The 26,947-nt window shown below is 37.4% G+C and overlaps 1 non-coding gene across 1 annotated transcript; it reads right to left on the bottom strand.

The window, feature by feature from the left end:
• Positions 1–21,839: 21,839 nt before the first annotated feature.
• On the bottom strand, positions 21,840–21,969 carry LOC149278428 (small nucleolar RNA SNORA35). Its single transcript, XR_016278767.1, has one exon. It is a non-coding gene; the product is annotated as a small nucleolar RNA SNORA35 (small nucleolar RNA).
• Positions 21,970–26,947: the final 4,978 nt, after the last annotated feature.

Genomic DNA, 26,947 nt, shown 5'->3' with positions numbered 1-26,947 from the left:
TTATTTAATTTTTTTGACGGTTCAGGAACTTCAAAGGTAATTAAGCGACCGTTTTTCCATGACGGTCCTGAACCGGCAAAGGTCGTTAAGGGGTTAAACAAAATATGCTATAATGTACCATATTTCACATTAATTTTCACAAACTATTTTATTTTTTTATTGACCTCACATTGCATAGTAAACATTGCACCCCATTTACCAGTTAAATGAAGTACTAGTTTTATTTCTGACAAAGTGTAAATTAACCAATTATACATTATTGCACACCATGTGGGTGTGCATACATAACATAAATTCAATGTGTCCCACACTTTGTGTAATAAGTTCTGGCCACCCATGAATTAAGCATTGTCCCTGTCACTGGGCATATGCTCAATTACTACGGAGTATGTCAAAATCTGGAATTCATTAGTTTCAATCAGTAATTTGGCAGGAAAAGATAACTACTCATGCAAAGTCACGAAATGTTATTGGCAGCTTATTATGAACAAGGTATTAATGGTGCACTATCTGAAGTATAAGTAATAACAAAAAATTAAAATAACCTAAGGAAGCAGGGATTCACCCGGAGATTTCCCAGGTAAGTATATCAGATCACCTATATGTCCATCCTCAACAACTCACCAAGAGTAAATTATTGTGCATCTGGCTGTAGAAAGTTCCATCATCGTGGTTAATGGACAGACATTAACAAACTCCCTCAATTACTTAGCAAACATATAATACATTTATGTGTGCCTCCATATTTCTAAATTGATAAAAAGGAACTCAGAGTGATGTTTCCTGTTCAATGTATTAACACGAGATGTGGACATAGCATTAATGACATAATCGGATATCTCTAATGAAATATAGATTGAAATACCATGTATTGACCCATAACCTTCGACTAATCAATTTATGCTAATATATACATATTGATTTCACTTTTCCTATTATAGATTCTATTAAATTAATGTTTTTATCTATAATAGTCAAATGTGGAATGTGGATCTGTTAAAGACAAAAAATAAAAAAAAACCTCACGTATGTGTGAGTAAATGTCCACTTTGTCAAATACTTTAACTGAACAGAATTAACGATTAAATGGGATTCTGGTTTGCCATGAACTTCTAAAGTCCTGAAGATTAGTGCAATATTTAAAATGAAAGTGAACAGAAGACTAAAATAGGAAAATAAGGATTTCTTTGCTTAATCTAATAAAAGTTGTCCTGTGATCTGCTATCCAAGGACTCTTCAAAATGCTGGCAGTGGACAACTACCCTAACAAAACAAAAGCAATATTTTTACTGGCAATTACAAGTTGACTTAAAAGGAAATTGTATTTTTGTTCTTAAAAAAGATTGGTAATGTAAATGGTTATGTACTGTGGTTATTTACTTAGGACTTATGAATTCCGCTCAGTTCCAATGTTAGTGTTGCTTGGCATTTTTTATCAATGTTACTGGGTTTCGGTAAACATGTCACAGTTAAGATTTATGCCACCTAAATAAAGAGACGTAGTTTAAGATCCTGTATGACACACAGGGGTGTTTATTTCAGATTTCTACAGTGCATATAAATTCTTTAGATGCATCATCTGGATTCTAGACAAAATTTTAGATTGTCTGGAAAATATTTAAAGATATATCCCTTTCAGTCACACTAATAATCAGGACATAACATTTACTCCCTTTGTGGTAAAATATTATTGGGTTCAAGAGTTATTTGATGTGTCAACAAGTGAAAATGTTCCAAGAGATGTTACTCATCTGGGCACTGGTACTTTTAACTAGGAAACCAATCTTATACTTCACTAAGGACCTCGTGGAGTCATAATCTATCTTTGATAGCATTAGTACCATGTCTAGTGGTCTGTATATTAGATTTCGCATCATTACAATGAAACTTAAATTAATTGTTATCAGTAGTGTCACACCCATTCCATATAAACTATTCAAGATATGTAAATATAACCAAACCCTCCTTCCCCAGGATGACTGCTTGTGGTTGTATACACAAACTTTCAAATAATAATCAAAAAGAAAAAGGTACACCATAATTTAAACCAACCAGCATTTATGTGCATTTCTTAGAACTCCACTTTATGACTGTAATATAAAGATACAGTGAAGTGAAAATCCAATTTTATATTCTCTGTACCTGAATAATTCCTTCCTATCTAGATACTTAAATACTGTAGTACATATACAGTATAATATCCTAAGATCCAAATATCCTACAATTGCAATACTTATTAATGCCAATATTTGTTCATACAAGTTCAAATGAAATTTATGATTCCTCAAAAGCAGGTTTAGAAGTGGTCCTACGCATCAAACCTTCCAGTCGGTGACGATACTACAGAGGTCGCAGCTGCGACGGGGCCTGTGCCTCTAGGGGGCCCAGTACAACCCCTGCGACCCCTTGTTCCTGTCTCCTCCTACAAGTTCAAAATAGTTTAGAAATAGCCCTTCCAACTGAGACCATACCGGTCCCGATCGGAAGGACCCTTTCTAAACTATTTTCAACCGGCACAGGGAAACCGGAGCCTATCGGGGCCATATTATATCACGTGACACAGCCATGAAATTGAGGATGCTCACGCAGCGTGTTAGCAGACGGAGAGAAAGGTGCAGGAGCAATGAGAGGTAAGCAAGAAAATGGCTACAAACATCAACAATAAACATAGAGAATGTGCTTAAGCAAATAAAGTACCAATGTTTAATGGAGTATGGATATTTTCAAGCACATAAATTTAATACAATTTGGAGGCCCTGGACTGATAAATATCCAAATAACCATGGCAGTATAAATTAAAAACAATTAAAAATAAATAATAGATGGGAGCTCATTTAGGTACGTATGTGGTATGATTGTTAACGTTTTTTCTTTTTCTTCTTCTTCTGCTTTGTGGTAAGCCTGGGGATAAATTGTTGAATATCCCGGCTTACAACCGTTGTAATTGATATGACACTAGTGTCGATTTATAGATAAAATGCAAAGCTTATAGATAAACCTTAGGTGGTCTTTCACTTTATGTGTAATACTCTAATACTCGTGATATTTTTGATATTTGTACTACCATGTTATAATATATTTTTTTGATATCTGTATTATACTACATTTTTTAAAAATAAAAAAATAAAAAAATATATATAAAAAAAAGAGAGGTAAGCGGGGGCGGGCGGGAGGTGAGATGTATGTATATCTGCTTGTCTTTATGTATGTATGTGAGCATGGATGTGTAATTGTGTGTGTGAGCATGGATATGTAATTGTGTGTGTGTGTGTGAGCTCCATGGTGAGCAATACAGCCATGTTAGGATTAGATAGGAATTACCAAAATTTATGTACTTTGACATAGTGGTGGGCTAAACAATATATGACCATATAGTGTGTGAGAATATCAGGACGTGTCAGTTCTGAGCTGAATTGCCCCCCAAGAAGGCCAAGTTCTTCAAACATTTTAGTGAATATCCCAATATATATATATATATATATATATATATATATATATATATATATATATATTTTCCTTGTGGACATAGCCTTGGTTCAGCTCAGTCCTTAATAACCTTTTTTTTTTCTACAGATTTCTTTGTTGTTTTTCTTTTTTGGATTAGATTATTACTAAAGTGAGTAACATTTGAGAACTTTCTGTCTTCAGGCCATGCTCTTTTGTTGTCTATTTTAATATCTTTGCTTGATTATAGATATATACATTTTTATATGTATTTTTAAAAGCCTGGCAACCCACAGCATTTTTTAAGTGCTCTCTACTACGCCAACTAAATTAAATACAGAATGATGTAGTCTGATATTTTAATGTAGCCAGTCTGCTAAATAAGATAAATTACATAGATTTGCCGACTGTATGTACGTGTTATCACATCCAAGGTATTGTTCTCCGTTTCTGGCAATTTTTAATCCCACTGTTCCATGCAACATATCATGTTGTGTTTTCCCTCCTCTGCAAGTGGGCTTGATATTGTATGAATTATTGCATCTGAGGACAATGGGCTTTCTGAGCCTGTCAAGTCATTAATATTCCACATGTGGCCACAGTGACTCACATTTGATTTCTACTCCACAAGAGACTGGAAATCTGGCAGTGATACAGATGATTTGTTTAAAGAGATGCCATTTGAATTGGGCTGTCTGCTATCATACAAACAGTTATGGAATATCACCAGATGTTCTTAACTAGTAAATTCTTATTTATATATGTAAGGGAAACTGGAAAACTGTTTTTAACTTCTATTTCTGTAATAAAAATTGATACACAATTTTGAGTATATCCTTTGAATATATTCAATGTTTGTCAATATTTTCCGTTTATATAACACAATACTGTACGGAGGACATAAATAAAAAAGTAACATGCAACAGAGGCAATAGTGTAAAAGCATAGGAAACAAGTCAAGTTTTGGGATAGCTTCATGGGCACAAAGAGAAAAGGGTCTGCAGTAAAATATTAGTAAAGCTAGTCATATCTCCTCATTTCATTACTTAACTATTAACAACTGCACCTGTAGCTGTTAAGATCTAATAAAGCCACACAGGTTACAAAATATTCCCTAAGGGAAGAAAGACTTGGTGTCTGGTATCTAACCTTAAGCGTGCTTCGCCGGCTAAATGCTGCCATTTCCTTATATACTATATTCACCTTCTATAAGCTTTTTATAGAAGCCCTTCTTTAGTGATAGGGCACAAAGTTGCAGCATATAAAAAGATCACTGCACACAAGATAGAAGGTACAATAGGCCTGTTTGATAAATAGCAGCTTACTTTTTGCCAGTTAAAAGAATATCCCAGGGAACAATGTTAGGTTTGCAAACCATGGTAAGGGTCCCTGGGGCGGAGCATCTGGAGGGCCAGTGTTCCTACATCACTATATGCTGTCTAACATCCAGACCAGAGCTTGTATTCTACACAATAGCTCCACATGCATGGGCTAATTGGAGATCACCAGTGGCAGATCAGGTAGTGTGTAGATAGAGGGGATCAGCCTGATGCAAGCGAGAGAAGCCATTGTTATGCCAGCTTGGAGAACTCATGAGGAGTGGTTTCTCTCTACAAAAGTCTGTTTTGCTATTGAACTCTGAATTATTGGAAAGTAGGAAAGCCTCCCAATTGGAGATAGCTGTGTCTAGCAGGTGTTCAAGCAACGAACAAGGAGAATGTTTTGTTTATTTTGATTTTCATCCACTACTGTAATGTTTGCCTAATAAACATTGAAAATTGAGCTGGATGTGCCTTGGGCATCATTTATCCTAGAAGATTATGGTTACTAAAAGATCCTTGACAAAATTCTGACATCAAATGTTTGTCACATATGGTCAAGAATGCGGGTAGCCAGATAAGTCTGATAATCAATAGCCTAGATGTGATAGGCTCTACTTTTTCACACACATCTACCATCTAGAAGATTATTTATTATAGCACAGTATCTAACAATAGCCTTTTAGTGGCCTGTTTCAATTAAGTAGCCAGATAAATCTATGGGTAGAAGCAATTTAGAGCTCAACATGGAGGATGTTGTCAAGGCTCTGCTCCAATCCACCTCTGTGCAACATGAGGCCAACAGGAGAGCTGCAGAGAACAGTGCAGCCCTGCAACAATTGGTGCTGGCTCAGGCTGAGTGCTAAAAGCCTGGCCAAATAACAGTTTTTTTCTTTTCACCTGCACAAATATATATAGTTCATAAGGTTGAAAAAAGACCTAAGTCCATCAAGTTCAACCCTTCTACCTTTCTATTCTTGATCCAAAAGAAGGCATGTACATGTTTTAAATATATATTTATGTATATATATATATATATATATATATATATATATATATATATATATATATATATATATATATATGTGAACTAATATATTTTAATTTAATAATATACACTTCTTATTTTACTGCTTATAAAAGGGAATTATTTTCTTTAAAAAAACCTCTACTGAAATAAATACATAAAATATCTATTTATCTATATAATCTGTATATATATATATACACAATCCAAGGTTGTATTTACCTATTTTTTAGACCTGTTAAGGAAAAGATGATTGTTATTGTGTACTGATATGTTAAACTATAGAATTCAAAGAGAACAATACCTGAACAAAACAGAACAATAACTGTAAATAAATGCTTATTAGCATACCATATCCAAATGTATTCATATTATATGGTTATGCCATATTTTATATTGTTTATGTATATTTTACATGATTCATTGACAGTGTCATGAAAAATGATAATTCTCGGAGCTTGTCACAATACCCACTCCTCATCTGTTCAATATCTTACAGACATATTGCATGAAACATTGGCAAAGTAACTACTAACCACAATCGGTAACATTTGTAGCAAGAATCCATGAACTTAACATTATGTCATTCAAATGCGGGGGCACATAACTGAGTTGGCAGGCATGGAATGTTACCCAAGTAATGGGGTTAATGTTGATATAACTGCACAGTAAGAACAATTAAGTAGAAGATGCAAGATGGAGTGTAAGTATACAAAGCTCCAAAGGTAGAACTAAAAAACATACATCTGAGGTCCCAATTTAAATATTCAAGCTGTTGCAATGGTAACCACACTTGAACAGCAACTTGCTTATTCACTAAAAACTGAGATGCAGTAAAGTTGAGTACCTCTCATATTTGAAATTACCAAATCTCAGATCAAGTTGTGTTGCTATCGAAAACCACTAGGATTAACTCTACATAAATCAGTTTGGTCATCGCAGTTTGCTGGCCGTCATATTTGTGTGTCTGCCTAACTTATTCAAACAATTATGGATAAATGCACTTCCTTCTGAGGAGTTCTGTTGATTTTGAGGATTTCAAAATCTTGTTTTGTCATTATTTCATTTTCTAGTTTTGAATGCAGTATTTTCATACATCCAAAGAATGTGCCTACCATGTTTTTAAAAACCCTGGTAATTAATGGGGTTAAAAACATGTTCATCTATGTTGCTGGTTTGTTGAAACAATTACCCTATATTTCTACTTTAAATAGTTTCACATTTCTCTGGCTTGGACAATAGCAATAAGTATTTTTGCATCTTTTGGCAAATCAAAATTCTATAAAAACATTACGGAAAAAATACCTAAGAAAATGAAGCAACTGAAAAACCCCTTGTGTTTGTTATTTTATTTTATAAGGTGCTGGTTCTTTCTAGAGAACTTCAAAGCCTTTATGAAGAAGGACTGAAACAATCAAAACAATTAGATTGTATACAGTTATTTATTAAGATAAAATAGTTTTGCTGTTATAATAAAATGCACATATATATTAGTTTTTGTAAAAATGCGTTTTTGTGCTGAATTTTACAAAAAGAAATGAAAAATTAATGTGCGCATTACGAAAAATACCTAGTGGCCTGCTTCAGTATATACAGTAATGCCTTTTGGGTTACATGATGCGTCTGTCACATTCCAAACAATAATTAGGCAGAATTCTTAAACCCCATGATTGCTATGCTGCAGCCTACTCAAATGATGATGTCCATAGTGCAGACTGGGAATCCCATTTTGACTTGACTTGACTCTATCCACTGCAATCCTTCCAAGTGTGCTATTGGCCTAGAAGAGGCTAAGTGCTTAGGATATTACATTGGGAGGGGATTTGAAGCCATACAAAAATGACCTGCTTACCAAATAACAAGTAAAGGCATTTTTAGGCTTGATTGGTTAGTATAAGAGGTTCCTTCCAGATTTTGCTACCATTCCTCCTCCTCTGACAGACCTCACTAAGGCAAGGTCCCCTGTTATGGTTAAGTGGTGCCCTGAATCAGAAGAGGCTTTTAAAAGACTGAATGAAGCTAATTATGGCAAACAGTTTGTAAATAAATGAGATGAGCCTGATAGGGATATACTTGAAGATACAATGGCTATTATTTTGTGACATAGTACGTTACATATTTTGTTGACAAATAAAACCATAACTTTTATGTTTACACAATGAGTCAAAATAATATTAACTGTATTCATTTTAATATAGGAAAGGTTGACGCTGATTCTTTAAGTAGAGCAATTAAAGGGCATACCCTTTGTTGGAGTGACATAGCTTTTCCTCACTGTACTTATTTTCTAGATGTTCAAAATGTTTCAGAGTATCACAGCTCGCTACAGAACTAAAAATAGCACAAATTGTATACAGAGTGCAAACATTTGTTTATAAATTATACAGTTTATTTAAAATGCATTCTTCTTTTTAAAGTTGTAATTTCATAAGTAGCGGTCAATAGATTATAAAACTCAAGACTTCTCAAAGAGGAACTGTGCTTTCTAAAAAGGGTCACTTGTGAGATATGCTGTATATGTATGTATTGCAATTAAGTAACAACTACCCCTCCATATAATTGTTTTACATACATGTAAGAGTGGACAAACCTCAATAGCCGATGAGCCGTATCTCTTAAAATTATATGGACACTTAAGGTTTATGAGTATTTTTATAGAGATCTGTGGCTGTACAGCTTTACTGGCTCCTTAAATATAAGGGATGGCTCCCAAATATATCTGTCTAAACCCTAAAGTCAACAAGCATTTGTCAACTCTGTCAATTTGCAAGAACCAACAGTGAACAATGTGCTCAGCCAATGTGCCTTAGCTCAGTGGGTAACGCTGAGTGTGTGTGGAATACCTTTACACGTAGCCTAATATTTTAAAATTGTATTCCTAATAATAAAGTAATTGATGGTCACTGGTATCCCAGTGAATAATCAGCAGCTTCACCCTGATAATTCCTGTTTTTCACAAATATGGCTGGAATAATGAGGTTGATACTTTTTTTTAAATTAAAATAATAACCTCAGTAAAAACAGATTTACATGCTTTACTGGGATTAGTCCAGTAGGAAATACAGTTTTCCATCTGTACTGAGAAGAAAAATTCCATTGAGCATGAAATATCGCTTCTGCCAGATGCAAAGGCTCCAAAGTTATAGTTTCCATTTTTACTTATTTGAGATGTTAATTCATTTTATATTAGGTGAAAACATGCTTTATATGTTTCTGCTAAGTCTTTTTTGGTTACTGTGCTTAAATGTTGATATGAACGCATCCAGTGATTTAACGAGAAATCCTATGTTTTATTTATTAAATTATTTTTCAAAAATTGAATATCTGATGTTCCCTAATTGCAATATATTTTCTTACATTTTAAAATGTTCTTTATTATAAGTGAAAACCTAGGGAGGTAACTTGGAAATTAGAAAGTGTCTAAAGCGAATAAGATGTAGTCAGTCAATACTACCTATAAACATTCCAACAAGAGCTAAAGATCCTTTATTCCCTAGTTAACCTCACCCTTCACCATTTTAAATATCCTTCACACATTTAACCCGACAGAGCCGGCCTTAGGCGTTGTGGCGCCCTGTGCGGACTACTCCTCTGGTGCCCCCCCCTCACTGCCCCCCCTCTGCCCCTTCAAACTACCCCCCTGCCCCTTCAAACTACACCCCCTCTGCCCCTTCAAACTACACCCCCCCCTCTGCCCCTTCAAACTACCCCCCTTCTGCCCCTTCAAACTACCCCCCCTTCTGCCCCTTCAAACTACACCCCCCCCACTTACCTTGTTGCCGGAGTCCTGCGGTGAGAGCGGGAGGCATCCGTCTTCTCGCTCTGCCGCGGTGCCGGCATTTCATGTTGAGCGCCGGAATAGTCAACATGAGATGCCGGCACCACGACGGAGTCACGGAGAGTAAGGGGCGCCGAGCGGTTGCTGAGAACTTCACGAGCAACCGCTCGGCGCCCCTGCCCGGGACTTAGATTGAAGCATCGTTTTTTTTTTTAAACTTTATTTAACATGAATGATGTTAAATAAAGTTTAAAAAAACAAACAAACAAAAAAAACGTTTTAAGTTAAGTCCCGGGCAGGCGCCCCTGCTACCATGGCGCCCTGTGCGGTCGCACAAGTCGCACACCCCTAAGGCCAGCCCTGCCTATGCATTATGCAAGGCCTACTAAGCCTTTTTTGCAGGAAAAGGTCACTTGGATTTGCCGTTCAATGGAGTTGAATCCTGCTTTAGTAAAAATACCCCTTTTGTAGTTCAAAGTATATATGAAGTGTACCATTTAATTTCTCTTAATGATAACCGCATCACATGTGTTTAACACCACAGCCGAGCTATAGAATATTACTTGTTTTATGACAACATGTAGTTGAAAGTCTTAATGACAAGGAAGAGAACAATTTCAGGTTCCTTGTAGTTTTTTTTTACTCGCAGGTGAGGGTTTGCAGTTTTTATAGCATCTAGTGTTCCTGAACTTTACTCTGCTTACTGCTGTACTACACAGATTAGTAAATCTAGAAACAGTCAAGCCATTTCCCTATGTGGATTCTGGCGCTTTAAGGTCGTTAAGACCAAAGCAATCTATTATGCAGTTACCTATAAATAGCATCATACATAAATTAAACTGGCTTATATACAACGTATATAAATTTCGTATCTACCACTTTAGAAACATCTTGTAAAACCATAGTTTTCAGAATAAAAGGACGCTTAGTTTAGGCATGATGATGAAGGTGAAGGAAATACATTTTCCACTGCTAGCTTACAAACTCTTCTGACATTTTCACACACAAGACAGGAAAGCCAAAATTTATCTAAAACATTTTGTTGCAATAAATTAAAGAGCCATTCTCTTTTATATCTCACATGTATTTAATTTCACTGTATAGAGTAATCCCAAGAGAACTTGTGAAGGCCAAGAAATACTTTTCCCTTTCTAGCATTTCCTTCGGCAAACATCAAGTAGGGGAGAACGAGTGCAGATGAAAACAGGGAGGGGGGCGCCAAAGGAAACAAAAGGGTCCAACAAAGAAAGTTATACTAGTCTAAACAATATTTTTTTTTACTGGTTTGAAGAAAGAGCACTAAGTTTTTCTAACAGGCAGAAGCATCTGCTTTTGGTTATGATTTCATGTAGACCGTGGACTGTGGTGAACTTGCTGTGCGCCAGAATGGACCGTCATCCTAGGGTATTAGATTCCAATGAAACAAATTAATCTCTTTCTCTAGGGGAGAACACTCTGCTTTCCACTAACTGAATGACATTAAGGGAAAACTGCCAGGAAAAATTAAACTGCAAGACCACTGTGGAATTCAGGAAAAATCAGATTGCAATGTTGGACAAAGGGATGTTGTCACATCTTCTACTTGAGAATACTGAAAATTGCAATAGCTTAGCAGACAAAAACATGTCCTTTAAGTGTGACGAATAAATAAAAGTGTCTTTGTGCGCAAAAATATATTTATTTCTTTGGTACATTTTTGATTATTGGTTTGAAGTTACACAGTGCAATAATTAATCAATATGAGTTCATTTTGACAGCAATGACATTTTAAGTTAAGTAAAGTTTAGGTTGCTAGGGATGGGAAACATGAATATAGGCATAAAAGTAAAAAAGAAATAGCTAGTGTGATAACTGTGATGTAGCCACCTACAAATGTAAATTAAATCAATATTTGGTGTGACTACCCTTTGCCTTTAAAACAGCATCAATTCTTCTAGGTACACAGTTGCACAAGGAACTCGGCAAGTAGGTTGTTCCAAAAATCTTGGAGAAATAACCACAGTTATTCTGTGGATATAGGCAGCCTCAGTTGCTTCTGTACAGGTGTACCTTGCAGCCATTGTGTGATGTTATTATGCATGAAATATTTAACGTGCCACAAGGTAAAATCTTTATACTTTAATCCAAGTCCTCATAATTTGAATTTGTTGATCTGTAAAGAATCAACGTTCATACAGTATTCTTAATTGTCCATTCTGATGGGCTGACCTTTTATAGTTCATTTATGGTCTAGCTGGCCCTTTTATGTATTTAAATTGGCCCTTCATAATGTATAATTACTGGACACATCTTTTACCTACAACCACTTGGTGTAAAAGCTAAGAAAACTTGCATCAATGGCCCAGCACATATAATTAAAACATGATATTAATATACTGTGTGTGATATTGGGAATTGTGCTATTCCACCATCAGTCTGACTCAGTATAAAGTGATATTAGTTATGCTGTACCATTGTCAATGTCTGATTCAGTATATAGTGATGGGCGTTACGGTGTGCCATCATCAGTGCCTGGCTCACTATATAATGATAGGAGTCATGCTGTGCCACCATGTGTGTCTGGATTACTGTGTAATAATAGGAGTGATGCTGTACCACCCCTAGTTTCTGGATCACTGTATAATGATGGGAGTTATACTATACCACAGTCAGGGTTAGTATATAATGATGGGAGTTATATTGTACTACCCGCAGTGCCTGGTTTGCTATATACTGTACCACTGTCATTTTCTGGTTCAATACATAATGATAGAAGTTATGCAGTAGAACCACCAATATAATGTATATTAATAGAATGTATGCTGTACCACATATGTCATGCTCACTATGTGCTTCTGCTCACTATGAGCTGCACTTGCTCATGCCCCAGCCGGCACAAAATGTGAATAAATCACTGGGTTTGGGGAAATTTATTTTACTGTTGTTTTTTAATTCTCTGCAGTTCCAATATCATTAATTTCCTTCTCATTTATTTACCTACTTACCTCAAAATAACCTTTGTAAAAATATAGGGGGGCACAATGATGGCACCGACAACCTCTTAGGGGACAAAGGTGGCACTGTGGGAAGGTATGTTACTTGGTGACATTAAGGGTAATATATCCACACCCACTTAGCGGCGCCAAAAACATTCTTGCAACCCTAGGTAGGTCCTGTTTAGTGGTGCTGCCAAGCTCAAAACATCAGAATAAAAATTAATGATGTATTTCAGCTGCCAGGTAGCGGACTAAGACTTTTCACTGTGATGTACTATGCAAATGGATTCATTAATTGGAATTTGAATATCTATTTACTATCAAACCTCTTTAGGTTGTGGATTAATTTAAAATGTTAAAAAAAAATTCAAGCATGTGAAAAAAATATCAGATATGCCAACAGTATTGCTGCAATCAACATTGTAAGTACAACATAACACCTTTGGTATTAAATTGTTCAGAATTACATATGAATTGACACTGAATGCATGATATACTACTTTGTAGTAGAAGTTTGAATCAATTATTGGTAAAAGTAGTATAATGCATAAACAGGAGAGAGCAGGAAACATTTAGCCAGGGGCTAATTCCAATAATGAAGCAGCTTAGAGCATATTTGGAAGTCAACATGCCCAAATTACCAACCAGTCTCATTTAAAACACATAGAGGGAGCACAGAAAGGAATCATTTAACAAGTAAACTGATTCTAAAGCCTTTGTTATCCTAGACCCCCTGGTAATTGTAGATGGATTTTTAGGTGAAAGTCAAACAAATTCTTTAGGCTGTGGCCCAGGATCTTAAAATCAGAGCACCCCAGAGTGCAATTAACTGTCCTCCCCTGTTCATGAAGGCCCTATTAATAAATATCTCAATTCTAACCATTCCATAGTGAATCTATATTATAATTTGATATCACATGTACATAAAGTTTTAGTTTTCAAATTAAGTTGCATGTATCACACTGAATCTTTTATGTCTAAAATGTTTTCTCTTATTTCTTTTACTCCTTTGAAAGCTATATGTTATCTTTGGCAATATCGATGATGAAAATCTGCATTCTATTAAATATACTTCATTTAAGTGAATTCTCGGTAATCTCCACATGACCTTTATTTGGCTGAATGTCACTGGACTCTCCTCATTTTAAGAGTGGGTTTGCCAATTTTTAGAAGCATCTGTTTTTTCTATTTCGTTTTTCTGACATTCCATCTATTCCCTTGCTAATTTAATCTATTTGAGATGATATTCCATATTTTATGCATTTTATACATGTTTTCCCAGAGAGCCCCCTGGCCATTTTGTTTGCATGTGAGGAACAGTGTGAGCTCATTGATATATGAAATTTTAATTAAATTTCAATTTCAAAGCTGTATAATCTTTAAGCCATTGAACTAATTGCAGACATGAAGTTCTTCTTGCACTATGTCTGGAGGATAGATTTTCCTATCTCTATGTATGTGTAAGAGCCAAAAATCCAAGTGATGAATTTTGAAAGACCTTTCAAGAGGACGCTTAATATTATAGTTATGGCTTATGGCTAGACCTCAATTCTGTACCTCCCCTCATTTTCATTACTGACACTGTTGTGTCCACAGACCAACAAAGTTCTTTTTCATGAGTGCATGTTTTTTCATGTATATTTTTGTCATAGCACAATAATTAGAATGCAGATGAGAAAATAAAATTGATGCAGATTTCTGCAAAATATCAGTTTTGTATGGTCAGTTTTTGTAGAAAATGCAAATTTTGTCTGTCACAGATTAATTCACACATTGGTATAAAGTGGGAGGTGTTATTATTATTATTATTATTATCTTTTATTTCTATAGGGCCAACAGTTTACGCAGCACTTCAAACTTTGGGGAACTACAATGTACAAAATGCATTATGTGTATGCAGTGTCAGTATGCTAAATGGCCTATTTTGACCTAAATTAATTTCCTTTTTTATATTTTCTTACAACTCTAGGGTGTCTGTGGCTGTAATTAGTGTAAGACCATTAACAATAATGGAAATACAAGAATAAAATACACAAAGTATGGCTGCAGCCAAAGCAGAAACAAAGGGTATAATAAAATGCAATAAAAAACCCAGAATATAATGACTGATGTACCCTCGATGTCTGTGCCAGGCCCGCTCAACCAATTTAACTACCCAATAATTAACACAACATCAAGAGTGGGGTTCAAAAGGCCACATCTGATTTTTTTACTTAACCATGCCATTTCCACATAACCTTAACCCAAACTAGGTGCGTGAACAGGGCAATGACTACCAAACTGAACAATAAATAACATACATAATTAACAAAAAACGAAAACACCCCTAAGTTTACCAGGCTATCCCGGTACCACTAACACCGTGGAGGACATACCCAGATGCCCAACCCCAGACACAGAGGCTCCGAGCACCAACAGCAAGGAACCTCTCACTGAAATGCCACCAAATGCTCTCCCCCAGAGCATTCACCCCCTAGATGCCAAAATGAACCGCCCAACCAACATCGCAAACAATAGTGAGGGAGAGTGGTATAAACTAAACAAAATAGGGTGACACACAGAAGGACCCCTAACCAAATGATTCCTCCCAAAATTCCACCCCTAAAAACTAAAAAAATGTCGTCAGGCCTACCCCTACTCAGCATTCCAGTCAAGGCCCACTCCTGCCCATCCTGGCCCAGTGGGCATCATTGACCGATACCCATGACATGATAGGCGATTGGCTTCTTAGGAGCCACTAAAAGTAGATCTGGTGGTGCTCCCTGCAGGAGATGAACAGCAACAGCCACCAGTAGAGTAAACAAGCAAAAAGGAGGAGCAGCAGTGGAAAAGTGTTTTAACATGTACTAAATAGAAGACCATTCTCATTGAGTAACCTATGCAGTGCTAGATGCCAGAGGAGTAGAAACCTAGAAGCAGACAGTCCTGAACATAAATAAACAAAAAACAATAATCAGTCCAGGGGGTCAAGGCAGCACAAGAACACAACAGGTTAACAAGCTGAGGATGTGGGACAGGAGACAGGGTATCCAGGTAGGAAGCCAAAGGATATAGAGCTGTAGCAAGGATACAAGCAAGGAATGGAAGGATAGCAGTGTTTATACATGACTACAGGTGACCAGGGTTGGTCAGGGGTGTCCTTTTATGTATTTTAGCCAATGAGGAATAGTCTGAGACAGTAGGCCACACCCCTCTGCCAACTGCAGCTTAATCACTTCACTACATGTGGAGTTTGAAAGGTTCACTTTGGTATCAAATCTCTCAAATTTTAGGTCATGACCAGGGAACTACTAACTTGGGTGTTCACTACCTGACCCTCCAGTTGAGTTAATTAGGAATATGTTTTTAAAGCTAACACAGGCAGCTTCAATTTGGAGGTACCAGCAGCTGCAGACTTCTATGTAAACTCAAAAGCTTTCCAGCTTGGCTGCCCTAGGCCGTCAATTCTTATGAACAGAGCATGAACAATGCATGTTACTTTGACCTGAGTGCAACTGATTTGCCCTATGTTTTAACATTGCTAGATTTTGTCAAATTAAAACCTTCTGAGGATAGTAGAAATTCATAAAACAGTAATGATTTTTTTTTAAAGTAGTAATCTCAGTACAAATATAACCTCTCCAATGCATAGTTTTATCAAGTATTGCCTTTTTGGTGGAAAAAAGTTAACATCCTAAATTATTCTACCATTATCAAATGTAACATCATCTGTATAGCTATATATTTAAGACAACTGGTTAAAAAATTGAGGCCGGTATCTTGACACATTTTGTCATCTATAATATGAATGAACATTAGTAGTCATTCCAAGCAAGAATAATTAGCTACATTGTACCGGTTAGAATGAATATAACTGAAGCTATATTTTTCCATACATTTTCACACATTTAATTGATGCAACAGAGCAGAAAACTGAGATTTTTTTTTTTGCTCTTTAATTACCATCTGCTAGCATAAGATTGTATTTTGTAAAGTGACTGACTCTACCTGCCAACAGAATTTTTCGCCTGACTTCCTCAAGCTGTGGCGGCTCTATTAATGGTGAATATGGCACAGAAAGCCAGTAAAAAAAACTGGGCTAAACACCTGTCATTGATGTGTTCTGCAAAGAAAAGGCAGGTAGGAAGAAGTATTCAGAGCTACACAAAGCTAATTCAGCTGTAAATTATAAAATAAACATTGTGCAATCAGGCTCACAAACGGTGTGATATATTCTCATATGGTTCTGATATCCCTTATAGACCAAATGCTTCAACCCATTTAAATCCCAATAGTAATGCCTCAGAGAATAATAGATTTAACTCCCAAATCAGTATACCTGGAATCTCTCTGAGTTGACCCGGAGTCTCCTGGAGAAGTGCTGCTTCCTAGTTGTTAGGGTTCGTTTTCTGCTTCTCCTGGTAGAGGGAGGGGTACAGGGCCACGCCCACATCTGCCAAATGTTCAACCCACTAACAAATCCTCTCCCTCAGAAGGATCTCCTTGCCATTATAATATGACATCATAATATATAATATTATATTATTATTATTCCTGGGGAATCTCTGGGGTCCATTCACTAAGAAGACATGTAGTGACCTTCAATGCTAACAGTCACAAAGCAATTAGTATATCCCATGCCTTACTAGTTTATTGTGAGTAAATATGAGTGCATTCAACTTTATTTTTGGGGGATGACACACATATCAGCCCACACCTCTCTAAGAGGGACGTTTGCATGTTCCAACTTGCAAGAAATGTTTGTGTTTATAAATTTGTGAGTTGCTTGCTTTTTTGCACCAACTTAACTCTCCAACAGCTGAGTGTAAGCAAAAACATTTCTGTGCAAAAGTCAATTCAACATTGTGAACTCAATTACCATTACATAAGTTATGGTGAGTGAAGGTGATGGAAAACCCTTCCACTTAAAATTAAGGGGGTAATAGAAGCATTATTAAACACTCATCTACAGACACTAGACAAGCCAGAAGGCTTGTTTTTCCCTCAGAAATCTCATGCTGCTGCTACAGCCACAAGGGATTCTGGGTAGGCGCATGCAAACAAGGTCAACAATGATCACCTTTTGCCTCTATATCCACTTTATACATGGATGCCTTGAAAGCAATTGCCCGCTGTACAAGACAGCCTTTAGACAAAACTTGGGTAAGAGGTGCAGTAGAGAGATCACCACTCATGTTGAATTTGCCAACTAGACTTTAGTCAAACTCATACATGTTTACTGCTCCAAACTAAAATTTTTCAACAACTCATATACACTCTCTTTTTAGTGAATAGACCTGCCTGGGTTTGGTCTGGATGGTCAGAGAATCATTGCGCATAAGTGGGCCTTGGAGGCAGCATTTGATCGCTGAGATTGGACTTTGGCCTGCTCACCGAGGCTATACTGCCTTCCTGCCACCTCATTTATGCAACAACCACACTTACCTCTCATCTAGGAGACCGGCCTTGGGCAGTTCTTAGGTATGGATATGATTAATCATTGATAACATCAAATCCTCAGTAATGCTTTGGTACTGGTACTCAGCCAGTTAAACCTACCCATTGCAGTACTTGCTGGTCAGAAAAGTCAGTGGATTGCATATGGTTTTCAACATTTTTTATGATGTTATGACAGCTGCAAAACCTTTCCCAAAAGATCTAAATCTGAGAAAACGATGACAATCTGCATAAACTGTTTGAAGTGAGCCTGTAATATTAAATAACTGTGCTTCATTTATGAAGTATTAGGTTGCCGACCAGAAGAAATAACAAGAATGATTTAAAAGGGAAACAGAGCTGGATCAAGATTCCATGAGACCGAGGGCAGATTACAAAATTAGGACCCCTGTCACCTCTTCTACTCTTACACTTAATTGTGGCCTATGGCAAGGCTCCACATATTATCAGGGGCTCTAGAAGCAGTAGCTCTTTTCTTTTGATTGTGTGCACGGATTGGGCTGGTTACATAGTTACATATTACATAGTTATATAGGCTGAAAAAAGACATGCGTCCATCAAGTTCAGCCTTTCCTATCTCTGTTAATTTGTTGCTGTTACTTTTTAAGATCTCCGAATAGACATCCCCTGAGCTCGTTGAAAAATAAATCAAAATTTAGTATACAAAAGAGTAAACAAATACAAAGTGGAGACCAGGTGCATACTTCTTTGCAATCATCTTTAGAAAGGTTTTGATGGAGTATGCTCGCCATAAATTATATCTGTGTATGTATTTGTATGGTGCTAACAGATGTATTTAGTGCTTTACAGCTGAAAGGATAATAAATAGTGTGTGTGAAGACACAATAACTGCAGTGGTGTAAGTCATAAAAGTAGATGTACAGTAGTCGTACAGACAGAAGATGATAAGTATGCATAAATCAGGAACAAGGCCGGATTAAGAGCATCATGAGCCTGGTGCTGAGGATTTGGTGGGCCTTTTTATGGAAATAAATAAAATAGTATTGACATTCACAAATATTCCCTCATTCAGATACTCATTCATTCACTGAATCACAAATACTCATTCATACACCCTCCTCCACCCCCTTACTTGAACTGCAGATTTATCTGTGCCTCTCGCATGGGCCCGCTGCTTCAATCTATGTTGTTCACACTATTGATAAAGGAAAACATATAGCAACATTTTGTTTTTGTTATTTTCCCCAAAATGATATTGTTCTTTTAAAAAAACATAATACAATGGTGGTAGGAAACAATTTTTTCTACTTATAGTAAGTTTATCTCACACTCATAATTGATCTTTGGAGGTGCCCAAGTCTGACCCGGTGTAATGGCATGTTGAGCCGTGCCTGAGTCAAGCTGAATTCACATGTAACATAAGCACCATCCCAATGTTTGTAAGGACCAAAAATACTGAACAAGAAGAGGTCTTTGAGCTGGCTTTTTGCCATCTCTCGCTTTTCTACCCTTGACAAGCTGGGCTTGAACCCACCATGTCTTATCAAATTAGTTTCTTCATAGGTTAGTAAGTATCATAACCATTAATTCCAGATAATTGTGATACCTAAGTGCCTAGATAAAATTGAGCATTATAATTGAGTGGATGTGGTAATTAATACTTCAATAATCAGGTGAGTTCATTCACACTACAGTCACTAAATGTATTACTGCATTTTGATTAACTTCTGTTTCACACATAGATCGCGTCTAGATTTTAAATGAAACCCTGCAAGCGATATTGCCAATACAACCCAGGAAACTACACATTTGTATACACTAAGAAATGGATAAGTTTGAGTCTTCCACCAGGGCTAGCTTGTTTTAATATAGATAGTGAATCAAGTTATTTGATTTTATATTTTTGCCATCCAGCTGTCACATTTCTGAAACCCAGAATTTGTGACATCTTATTGGGACATAAGGGAGCAATCAAGGAATAAGGGAGAAATCAAGTAACCTAAATTTACGCAAAGCTGATGGTCTAAAACAACTGAGGCTCAATCCAATAGGCTATTTAAAGTCTATTGTTAAAAAAAATAAATCAGAATTTCTTCATATCGAATGCAATAAATCTTTAAAAGTCACCACTTCAGGAAAGCTTCAGGGTAGCCAATTATGATCAACTTCAGGGTAGCCGATTATGATCAAATTCAGGGTAGCCGATTATGATCAAATAGATTATCAAATATATTATTATTGTTATTATTATTATTATTACTAGCATCGTTATCTTTTATTGATATGGCACCAACAATTTACGCAGTTGTACTTACAATACATACATTCAAATAGTATGACAAACCTATAACTAAGACGAACAGATGCATTACAATCTAGAAGTAATTGCACAATTATGTTCAATTTAGCTAAACTACCCAAATGTGTCCAGATCCCCCTGCTACAAACTGAAGTAGAACCTACATATAAAGACCTACATATAATTATATTACAACCGCTTTACATACATATGTGAGTAGTAATTTAAATAGGTATAGTTATGTTATATATAATTTGCAATATTTAGAATAATAATTTGTAATATTATAATACATGTTAATGAAAAAATAATAACCTTAAAGAAGACATCTGCATAATCCAATCCAAACCTCTTTCCATGTTCAAACCACTCCATGTCCAATACACTAAAAAGAAATCATTAGTGCACATCATTGGGACAGCAGAAGCTCATTACAACCAATGCGGTACAGCTAGTAGTATGAGATCTTTAGTTTGTCTATGAAATAAATAGTCACTGTTATCATTGTGTCATGCTCAGCAGAGAATGCCAGAACCGGGAGCGGAGACTGGACAGCAGAATCACCAGAGAAGGTTAATAACGGCAGCCGGTAAATCAGGATCCAAATACAAGCCGGTTCAGCAACAGGAGGTAACAAGAATGGAGACAGCCAAATCAGCAGGCAAAACTTAGTCAAGAACAAGCTGGGTCAAGAGCCAAAATAACAGAATATACACGAACGAAAATAAGCAGCTAACACCACAAAAAAGGGCAAGAATTGAATGTAAGCCCACCAGGAAGTGTGGTTAATTGGGTCACATTGTCCCTTTGAGAGCTGTCCACGTTATTGGAGCGCATGTACCTACGTGATTTGGGCCTATGAGATTCAGGCCTCCCTGTGCTTCGGAGGAGTGGGAAATCACCAGACACGGTAAGTTAGTCCTTAAACACTGGTATATTGTGTTTCTACCTTTCTATGAACAGAAGGGTATTGTTTTTGTACATTTTTTAGATGTTCATTTAGGTTACTCTGCTCACTCCACTGGGTCACCTAGTAGTCATTTATTTTTATTGAGTTCAATGTAGCTTTTTTTAGCTGCCATAGTCTAGACTCCATGGTCTCTGTTTGGCATTTGGTTAGGAATTTATTAACAAACGATGCATTCTCAACCACTATTAACACCAAATTGAAGGATTAGATGGGTAAATGAATCACATTTTCCTTATACTGCAATAAAATATCTTAATTTATTGACCATATTTCCTTATCATTGCAAATAGCGTTACATTTGATAGATATAGCTGGTGCCAGTTGTGATCATGTGTTTTGAGACTTATCTTTTTCACTTCAGATCATTAAATGTTTGTTTGGTATGGATTAATGGAGTAGTAGGAATATTTGTAACACTCGTCAATTCTTTTGTGATATAAATATGTTCAAATGTAATCATTTTATTATAGAAGTGAATTTTAACTTTGTCTTCTGTTGATCCATATCTGTTCTTAAAAGTTTGTTTCATTTTTTTATGGGTTTGTCAGATTGTTTGGGGGCAAAAGGGCCACATTTGGAACATGAGCAATTCAAATTCAGTAGGAATTTTACATCTGGGTAAAGAAAAATGCTTGTACCCAACTATCAGTAGGGACAGGTTACAAGAAAGCCTGGCCTATCTCCAAGAAGGGATTTGATCTAGCACCTTAAGTGGTCCCTCATGCCACGGAATGGACACAGGGTTCACTTGACAGTGCAAATAAAAACGCTTAAAAATGGTGGAGCAAATAAAAGCTAAAAAACAGTAAATGTAACAAAAAATTAAAAAAAAATACAAAAATGGAGCAGGAACAAAAAAAAATTAAAAATGGGAAACTGTGTGATACAGCTTGAAGCAGTCACCGACACAGAGTGCAGGTTTTCCAGGGCAATCTGGACAGTAAAATGTGGTGTCCTTTCTTTGCCCCCTGCTGTAGCATACCCTGCATCTCTTTTGGGGATTCTGCTTCTTTGCTGTAGGGGGGATTTTAAAAATAAAATGGGTAGCCCCAATTCTGTTGGTTCCCATCACTACTTGGGGACCAGGTGCATCACGGTACAAGATACCTGAAATTACTTCGAGCTGAAACTGCAAAAAAGACAGCTTCAGCCCAGTGTCTGCTTTTTTGTGCAGCAAAAAAGCGTTATAGGTTGCAATTTGCATTAGATAAATTGCAACCTTCTTGTACCAGGCCTTTGTCTTCCTCATAATGAGGTAGGGCTGTAGGAGTTGATCTGACAGATCAACTCCACCCATGTGCTTGTTATAGGCCCTGATGCACACTGGCTTTGTAGTGACCCCAGCTCTGCCACGGACAGAAACCTCCACGGTTCTCTCATCGTGGATGGTGCTCAGCATGCACACCTCTTTTCTGTCCCTGAACTTCAATGCCAAAAGCTCCTCTTGGCGTAGAGCTGAGGTCTCCCCCTTTCCTAGCCGGGTTCGTACCAGGCGTTGTGGGAAACCCAAGCGGTTCTTTTTTATAGAACCGCAAGCTACCGTATCGAAACAATACAGCAGCTTGAACAAAGGGACGCTTGTATAGAAGTTATCTACATACAAGTGGTAGCCTTTGTTCATAAGGGGGAATATTAGGTCCCAAACAATCTTGGCACTGGTGCCCAGATGATCTGGGCAACCTGGAGGGTCAAGGTAGCTATCCTTACCCTCGTATACCCGGAAGGCATGAGTATATCCTGTCTCGCCCTCACAGAGCTTATACACCTTCACTCCATACCTGGAGCGCTTGGAAGGAATATACTGCTTGAATCCCAACCTTCCTTTATATTTCATTAGGGATTCATCCACGCAGATATTCTTTCCAGGTGTATAAACCTCTGGAAACCTGGCAGCGAGATGGGTAATCAGGGGGCGGATTTTGTACAGCCTATCAAACTGGGGGTCCTCCTTAGGGGGGCACAGGCTGTTGTCGCTAAAATGCATGAAACGAAGAATCATTTCATACCTTTGCCTAGTTATAGTTTGGGCAAAAATGGGGGTACTAAAGATGGGGCTGGTGCTCCAGTAGGAGCGGATGGAGGGCTTTTTTATAATGCCCATTAACATTGTGAGTGCCCAGAATTTAAGAAATTCTGGCACGTCAATGGGAGTCCATGGCTGTTTTGCCCAAAAAGAATTAGGGCTAGCAGCACGGTGCTGCTGGGCATAAATGTTTGTTTGTGTGACAATGTCTCCCAAGACATCGTCTCCCAAAAAAACCTGCACAAATTGCAGTGGAGTGAATCCTGTAACATCAATATTGATGCCAGGAATTCCAGAAAAAGGAGGGATAGCTGGCTTGTACCTATTAGGCGCTACCCATGCCTCTGGTGCACTGCCACGACTACGTGTGGTAGGCGTCCTAACAGCCACAGATACATCACTAGATGTATCTGTGAACTGACCAACGTCAAAATCTGACGCTGTATCAGTGGCCTCAGAATCTGGGGCCAAAAAGGCATACGCCTCCTCAGCCGTATACCGCTGCATGGTAAGAATTGCAGCAAAAATAGTGGGGAAGGAAAGGGTTAATGGCTATAATAAAAAAAACAAAAAAACTAAAAAAAACTAAAAAAACATGTAAAAAAAATAAAACCCCCAAAAACAATTGCCACTATGCAAGATCACTGTTTATGCAGTGATCAATGGCAATGAAGGGGTTAATATTATATGGGTGGCTCTTATAAGAGCCTTTGGATCAATATATATATATTTTTATTAGGGAATACCTGAAATACCAGAACACACCGATCTGTCTCTCTCCCTCACTAGAAGCAAGTGAAGGAGGGGGGCAGATCCAATACTGATCAAAGGCAATGTTTAGAAAACATTGCCTTTGATTTATCAAATCATGATCACTCTTATGAGTGATCTGACCACTAGGGGTGTTATTCACTGGATGTCCATGACATCCAGCAACACCCCCCCGATGATGTCAGCAGGCTCCGCCCCCCGGCTTGATGGGCGCCGCCATCTTGAAACACCGCGTGTGTTTCGAAGACACCGGCACCGGGAAGGTAAGTTGAGCATTTAGGAAGCGATCGCGAGTCGCTTCCTTTGCTAAACAGGTGTTGCAAAGATGCCTCGATACTGAGGCATCTTAGCAACACCAGCTAAGCAAAGGAAGCGACTCGCGATCGCTTCCTAAACCCGTTTTTCGGCGGCGGGCGCCGCCATGTTTGAAAGACGTGCAGTCTTTCAAACATGTTTTTTTTTTGCTCCTAGGAGCGATCGGGGGGGGGCGGGAATGTTTTTTTTGGTGTTGCTCAATGCCTCGATGTCGAGGCATTAGAGCAACACCGTTTGAGTGAAAAAATCGATCACGGATCGATTTTTTCACCCGTTTAAAGACGTGCCGGTCCTGGCACGTCAATTGTCATAATCGTCACGATTTTCAGTGACGTGCCCGGACCGGCAATTGTCACGAAGGGGTTAAACAATTAATACTCACACCTGGCTGGGAGAAACCTGTTTACATTTATCATGAAAGTATAACAAAACTCCACAGATTTGCAATTAGCTTTACAAGGCAACATTGTATTTTTCGGTCCAGATGATATTTCTTCCTAACAATGCTGGGCATTATATACTTATAAAATAAAATAAAAATATCAGAGTGATCTATTGACTGACATAATTTCTTGGCAGCCAAAAAATGACTTTAACAGGATATATTTTCACTGATGCATAAATCAACACATGATGCACAGATGAAGCTTTGACACACAGGTGAACTTCAAATTATAACAATTTTACTGTGGTTTATCTTCACTCTATGGATTACAATTGTTGTGTACGTCGAGATAAAAATGTCATGATGACAAATGGTTTTATTCTTTTAGAGAACTGAATATCTCTGAGGGGGGAAATATTATTATTGTAATAAAGCGTTTTGTCCAGCTAGTCATAGCCAAATTTGGCAAAACTAGAAGCATAACGGGGCCAAGAAGGTACGAAAGAACCCTTCCAACACTCATGAGATTGAAAGGAAAGTCCATGTTGGGATCTGTGGGCTTTCAATTCCAATGTCCTGCTATTCCAGCACATTAGGGAAGTAATACCTAGTTTCTAGACATGTGCAAATGGTCCAAAAACGATTCGGACAAACTTTTTGGTTAGTTTTTGGCCCATTCCTTTCAGGTAACAAATTTCGTTCCCTGCCCATGCGGTTCATCTCAAAAGTCAGGGGCATTTTTCATTCTGGAATGAAATTCCTTGCATTGTGTCCGGATTCACTCACTTACACTGTCACTCACTGTCTCACACTCTAATACATGTTCACACTCTCTCTCACGCTCTGCCATTTCCCTAACTTCTCTGCCGACCACTTCCACTTTGCATCTTTTTCTGCATCTTCTTTCTTGTATCTTATCCCTTCTCTCTTCTCCATTCTATCTTCAATCTTCAAACCTTAATCTGGTATTTTTTTTCTTTGTCTGCATCCCCACAGCAGTAATCCTGCAAAAAGATGGTACTGTGGTGACTTCTCTGATCCTCCAATAGGGAAAGAGGGTGTCACCAAAAGCACCAGCTGAGGGCAATATGATAGTGCTTGCAGTTGCATCCTCTCCTGATCTTCCAATTATGGTAATTATTGCCAAATGCTTTATAAGAGTGAAGGTATTAGGGATCATATGTAGTTGTTGGACGACCTTGCCTCCTCATGCACTATCCATCTGTAGAGTTGCCTGCCAGGACTTTGAGACAAGTCCCTGGGCCCTTTCAAATGCCCCACATTTTATTTCTGTAGAAATTACCAATATTTAACAAATTGGCTCATATTACAATTCATATTTCCTTACAAACTGAAATAAAGCCCTTTTTACTGAAATGCTATGAGCCAATATTTATTGAATTCTAAAAAAGCCTGTTGAAGTTTGAAATTAAGACGTTAATGTATACTTCCATTGTAAGATTCCTAAATATGTAAGTGGCAACCAGCCTACAAAAACACTGACTGAAGCTGTTCAAACGACGCATGTAGATTACACAGTCTGGAAGTTGCATGCTAGTTTTCTATTTTCATATCATCTGCAAAGCATCTGTTTGCAGAACCAGTTGAAACTGGAACAGGACTGCTTTTTATTGCATTTTAGAGACAGGGTTATTGTATAAAATTAAAGGTGTTTAAATAAGTGAGCTGCTAAGAAGTCTACATTTTGAAAATATACCATTTGTGCACTGGAACAACACATATGGTTTTTCAATAAATGCGTCCTTTTTACAACTTGTTAGGGGATTGGATTTGGGTTGTTGCCAAAAATATTGGTATTAGGTTCCCAAAAAGCAGCACAATACTGGAATCAAATTGTTAACCATCTGTGATAGCTGATGCTTTATAACCCAGCATACTAGTATCTTAAATCCAATCTGCCTGCAAGTCTCGGGGCATCAAAGCCAAGATATGTAATAAAGGCAGTTTCCAATAAACCAAAATATGTTGCACTCCAAGATAAATGAGCTTTTGTAGTTCCCCAGAAATATCTGTAGACAGCAAATGTAGAATCTCGCAAATTATTGCTAGGGAAATCATCCAAGTCAAGTTTTTATTGTCAACGGACAGACAGGTTTATTCCTATAAAAGACAAATATATTGAACCTAGTTGTTTAATTGTGCTTTGCCAAAAAGCTGAGTAAGGAGCCCTATGGAGACAACTAGAACAGACAGTCTTGTATAATATTTTTCACTGCAGCAATC

The sequence above is a fragment of the Sceloporus occidentalis genome, unplaced genomic scaffold (assembly GCF_023333645.1).
Source record: "Sceloporus occidentalis isolate IW3139 unplaced genomic scaffold, rSceOcc1.0.p SCAF_189, whole genome shotgun sequence".
Taxonomy (NCBI): domain Eukaryota; kingdom Metazoa; phylum Chordata; class Lepidosauria; order Squamata; family Phrynosomatidae; genus Sceloporus; species Sceloporus occidentalis.
This window is presented reverse-complemented; position numbering and strand designations above follow the sequence as displayed.